Source organism: Melanaphis sacchari, unplaced genomic scaffold (genome assembly GCF_002803265.2).
Source record: "Melanaphis sacchari strain LSU unplaced genomic scaffold, SCAv2.0 Contig31_pilon_pilon, whole genome shotgun sequence".
NCBI classification, from domain to species: domain Eukaryota; kingdom Metazoa; phylum Arthropoda; class Insecta; order Hemiptera; family Aphididae; genus Melanaphis; species Melanaphis sacchari.
Window position 1 is genome coordinate 231,239 of NW_020271193.1, and position 6,000 is coordinate 237,238.

Consider the following 6,000-nt stretch of genomic DNA (forward strand, 5'->3'; position numbering starts at 1 on the left):
CGTATACATAAATATAGACGTTTTGTAAAGCGCAAAACTCTTATACTACATAGTACATTATGTATACACTATACATGCGTATTAAATGTATATATTTAAGCACTCGATGGACATCACGACTTGAACGTTTAATGCGTTTTTAACAACTTGCATAGTTATATATATATATATTTGTATATTTGCACGTCATGTACCTACACGTCGAGAAGAAAGAGAGAATGAGAAAGTAAGAAGAAAATAATAAAAAAAAAAATGTGATTTTTGTTGGAAATATGTGCCAAGATCTGTAGTTACAATATAAATACACCTATTAATAGTATTAATTTATGGATGATTAAAAAAACATGCGAACGTCTGTCATTGAGGTCTGTGCGTCTTTCTTCATATTATTCTTGTGTGCCTTTACCTTACTCCCGAAAAATTAGACACACTGTTAAATAAAATAGATATGTATATATACCTAACTATATCTTCAAATTTGTTTTTTTCTTTTCTTTCGTTTTTTTATGCCCTGATGATAACAATACTTATTCAAAAATTCTTATTACTCATTTTATTATCATTACTTTTTTATGTATGTATTCTGTATAGTGTGAAACGATTGTTTTTAAATTTTATTATCAGACTTTCGATATCCACGTAAATTGAAACAATATTAGATCAAGCGTTCCCATTGGCGTAACAAGGGTGGGACAGAAAGCACTTGCCTCCCCCCTTGGGCTTCTAACTAAATTCCATTTCTTATGCCAAAGTGTACATTTTACTAAATGTAAAAAAGCAAAGTAAAAAAGGTCATCAGATAATCTAACCAACCAGCTAAGTGCCCCCCTCTGCGCTTCACACTAAATTTTATTTTTTGCACCAAACATATAAGTTTTACTTCGAAAAAGCAAAAAAAAAGGTTATCAACTGTTTCTTTCCTGATTAAATGATAAGCGTTCCTATATCATAAAAATATTATTCAACGACAAACAAATAACTAGATTACTCGTATTTATTTTTATTTTGTTCTAAGTGTTTGTTGTACAAACAAACAGAGGATTTGTATTCACTGTTTGAATCAAATATCATTTGATTCCCGTTTATTTAATTATGTTTCATTTTCATTACGAACTTAGTAAACAGATTGAATGCATTTTAAGAAGATAATTTTTACATAATATAAACACTGATATTGCTGTTCTAAATAGCGTCTAAATTTTATTTTTAATAATATCTATTGAACAATGAGATTATACAATGGATATAAATTATAATTTAAATTTTTATATTTTTATACATTTATATAATAATCTATAACTAGACTAGACAATTCAAAGAAATAAATCATATCTTTTTATAATTTTTATTAAGTACTTACTAGAAACATGCCATTTAAAGTATTTTATTTTGTTATAAAATATTTGATGTTAAAAATTCGAAATTTTTATTATTTATAATACAAGAAAGTTGGATAAAAATAAATCAAAACTCTTTTACCTTTTAAAAAGCCGTTCCCCTCTTGAAAAAAAAAAAAGTATTTTAAAAATATACTTTTTTTATTCAATCACACTGTTTACATATTTTATTATTGATTTCTTAGATAAAGTATTTCAAATGTTTTCAGAAAGTTTACATTTAAAATATTTTTATACAGCAACATTATCATCTAGATTGTACCAACTTGAATTTAAGTTAATAATATAAATAACTAATAGAGTGTTGTGGTCATTCTTGCGACACTCGTAAAATATAATATAATTTTGTGATTAGCCTGACGCCACTTTATTAGCTACTGATAGCGAGAGCGTTATATACTCCTAAATATATTATTCATGTATAGTCGATATCTACGTGGTAAATCCGGAAAACGTTGACAAGAACCGAAACTTGAATCTAATGATGTATATTATATATACTTACACTCGTATGTAATACTTGAATTGGGTTATATTATCCATTTTTTTTTGTGTCCAAAAAAATATCAGCTTTGACGTTTTATACTAAAATAATATAAAAATATTGTTAAGAATCATAGTAGCAGCTAAGATGGGTTAGGTTATAATATGGAGGTTACCATCTCTAAAAATTCAAACCCTCAATAAAATTTAATTTTTTAATTTTTAACGTAATTTCGCCTGAATACAACAATAATGTTTTCGTTTAATGTTTCGTTGGTTTTTGTTAGTTTAGTTCGGATAATATTATTATTGTTGTTTATTTATTTATATAGATTTAGAGCTAAATAATAAATTGATTGTATTGACTTTACAATGATATGTGTTCTTGTATTTTGTGTGTGTGTGTGTCTATGTACACCACCATACACAGTTAATAAAATTCTTTGGTTTTCCACTTTGAGAGAGATTTTAGGTTACCGGTTAGATATAGTTTATATTATGAACAAGTTAAAATTCTTATTATTTTTTAAAATAATCGGAAAAAATAAATGAAAAATAAGAATTTTTACACAAATTCAGTTTAAAAAAAATTAATTACTTTAGAAACTTGAATTTTTTACCTAGTATTTAAATTATCATTTTTTATACATTGTTTAATTTTTATGTAGACATTTTAAATTTTTAATTTTATTCCCCATAAATAATATCTATCAATATTTATGAATGGGTAAAAAATAATAATACATAGCACACTTTTATCTCATATATGAATTTGAAGTTCAAAATCTTAAAAGTATACAAATGAAATTATTTTTTTTATAGATATTTGTAATTTATATTAATTTGGATGAAATTACGTACTTATATTTAATAATGAACTATAAAATATTAATTATTTCCTTATGACTAAAATAAATTATTAGTGGAGATTTAAAACTTTTATATACATTATGAATTTTTCTATATAAGCAATTATATTTTTAAAATATTATATTACCTAATTAATTTTTAAATAATATTTTGTAATATGTTTTATAGTAAGATATTATTAATTCAAAATATTATTATAATGTTTAAATACTAATAAACAATAATAATAAAATAAATGATTTTAATATGTATTTTACAAATTATAACATATCATAAAATATATTTAGTGATATAGGTTGTAGACGTTTCTGTTCCGAATCGATTTTTGAATACAATGATAAATCATTGAATTCAACACTCATTACAGTGCCCACCTATCTAACTTTTTAATATTATTTACCATTCTATCGCCAAATTATTCATGTAATAATTCTACCATTTAGTAGTCTATAAATTTAGGTTATTAGAATAATATTGATATTGAAGTATTTTCATTGGTTAAAATATGTATATTTATTTTGTACGTACATATGCATGTAAATACATTATGCTATTATTCCTTGTTAAATTGATCTACAAAGTTTTAATATTTCTATCAATTTAAGTAGGTATATAAGCTAATTATTATGTCCCTACTGCTAGACTATAATATCCTATTTTTTTTCCTACAATTAATTTAAATGTTTTGTATAAGGTTTAACATTAAATTTCTAAAAATTGTTATTTATAATTAAATAGCGTATATTCTCTCAGAGCTATTTCTTCAGTGGTGGTTGGGTAGTTTCTAATGTATATAGAATAAATCTATCTGCAGTGTATCAGAGGTGACGCAGCGTTTAACTACATCGTGTTTCATTCTAATGAGTTTGTACTCCGTACACTGCAGTAGTTACCATTATTGATCTACAGTAAAGATATATTGGTTTTAAGTTATAACTTACAATCGATACAAAAATCAAAAATAGCAACCTTATGTATCTATAAGTAATGCATTTTCTGAACGCTATTTCTTTTAATTATGGTTTCATTTGATTTTTAGAAATTTCAGCGGGAAAAATGTAGTCACATCCAACAATTGCTGGAAATATACAATTGTAATGGAATACGAGTTCAAAGTGGTGAGTATACGTGATGTATTCATTAATTGTCACATAAAATGTGTAAAATATGAAAATGTCTGATTTTATTAATTCATGTATATTCATTATTCATATTTAGCATAATTAGGTATATGTGGTCTTCATAATCAACATTTCCAAAAAATTGGAAAAAGAATTGAAAATAAACCGAAAAAATAGTTTTTGAGATCAAACATTGTATATATTTATCTACAACTTTCACACTACAATATAAATTAATATTAATTAAAAATTAAAAAATAAAGTGCTCGAGTTTTTTTTTTTTTTATAGAACATTCGATTTTCTTGTAAGTTACTGTATAGGTTTCACTGAATATATCGGGAAGCAAGCTATAAATGTATTCGATTAAACTTATTTGCGTATTCCGAATCACGCATATTTATTTATGCCGAGGACAAGCTCACGCACGATGATGGTTTTACATATAGTATTATTATAATTATATTATACGCATATGCACACGCACACTACATTTATTTTATGCACGCATATATGTATATAATATTATGATGATAACAATGATGGCTCCCGTCCATCCATTTTTGCAGTTCGTTTATACTATTTGTTTTTCTACCCCGCGTTTCAGGCATTCATTGTTAAGTCATGTTATAGACCAACGTTTCATCGGCGCACCCCTGCATGCAGCCACAGCGGAAAGTCCGTCGTACGACCAATGCATATTTACTTATTTACTGTGTATGTATTATAGTTATACCGTATAAACCTATATAAATATGTGTGTGTGTGTGTGTGTTATATACAGCACGTGCGATTTGCATACAATACGAACGGGACTCGTTGCAGTGTATTGCATAATATCCGCTGCATAACAAAACGCGTGTATCGAATGTACACAGAACGTTTACTATGAGTCTATATGTCGTAATACTGCACATTCAAGTTGTAAAATAAATAAAAAAATACCAATACTTAATAAAAAAAAGTGAGGCACTATGCTCAAGTACATCCGTTTTATTTCTTTAAAATAAATATTGGCGTGCGGATCGCTCTGTATATAAACGCACGCACACATGAAATATACATACACAATATTAGCCGCCATTTTGCACATGTTGTACATGTGATATGTATTATTTATATATGGGTTAGGCATACATGCGTGTGCATATAATTAACCTATATTATACATTATACAGTGTTTGTGCAGTATTACATAAAGACTTCGGCCCAGTAATATCAAGACGGTACGAGTCTGCACTAGGAGCGTCGTCGTATATAGGTATATATACTTCTTAGTACATTTAAAGTTTTACACTGTTGCGGCCTTGTGTTGCATTGTGAACGCAATATTGCAGCGGTACCTTAGGAATGATGTATAATATAAGCACGTTTAAAATATCATTCACGCCAGCGTATTCGTATACTGCTATGTATGCTATACTGCAGGTGTGGGTCAAAATGTTTCATACGCCACGAAGCATCACTCCACAGTCAATCTATATTATATACATATATTGAAAGTATAATGAATAAATATAAATACTGAGATTTAGTAAGTATGAACGCAGAATAGTAGACAGTTTTCAAGAAGATTAGGAAATTCCTGGTGAATGTTGGTTAATCAGGTACCTACGTAGGCAGACAGACCGACACTGGACTAGTTCAATTATGTGTTTCATCTGTACACTGTATAGTTGTAATTTATATATTTTTATAATCGTATTTTATATGTAAACAACAATTTGTAAGTAATAAATAGTTAGATAGCATATCTAATACTTAATATGTAAAGTTTAGCAATTTTATTATAATTCAGTAAAAACAATGAATATTTTTTTTTTTTATCATTATAATGTCTGTATAATTTCTTTTTTAAGTTTAATTTATAATCTGAACATTAAAGTTTTCACTGTCTCTTCAAAGTTCAAATTTGAATGTGTATTTTTAAATTTTAAATTTATTTAAACATTACTATTTCATTGTTTATTGTTAACTAAAAATAAGAATCTCCTAATGAAAATTGGTAGATAGATTTAATCTATGGTAGTATATTTTATCAACGATTTATATTTTTAATGGGATTACTTTGGTTTTTCATTATCACACAACGTTTAGACCATTTACTGTTAAATATATCTTAAGTAGGATT

General features: G+C 26.3%; 1 long non-coding RNA gene across 3 annotated transcripts in view; it reads left to right on the top strand.

Moving 5' to 3' along the window:
• LOC112596409 overlaps window positions 1-5,580 on the top strand; it is a 111,394-nt gene extending 105,814 nt beyond the window's left edge. For all 3 annotated transcript variants that reach the window (XR_003114770.1, XR_003114771.1, XR_003114772.1), the window contains 3 exons: window positions 3,790-3,868; window positions 4,477-4,586; window positions 5,048-5,580. This is a non-coding gene — a long non-coding RNA (uncharacterized LOC112596409). The remainder of the gene's footprint in view (window positions 1-3,789; window positions 3,869-4,476; window positions 4,587-5,047) is intronic.
• Window positions 5,581-6,000: the final 420 nt, after the last annotated feature.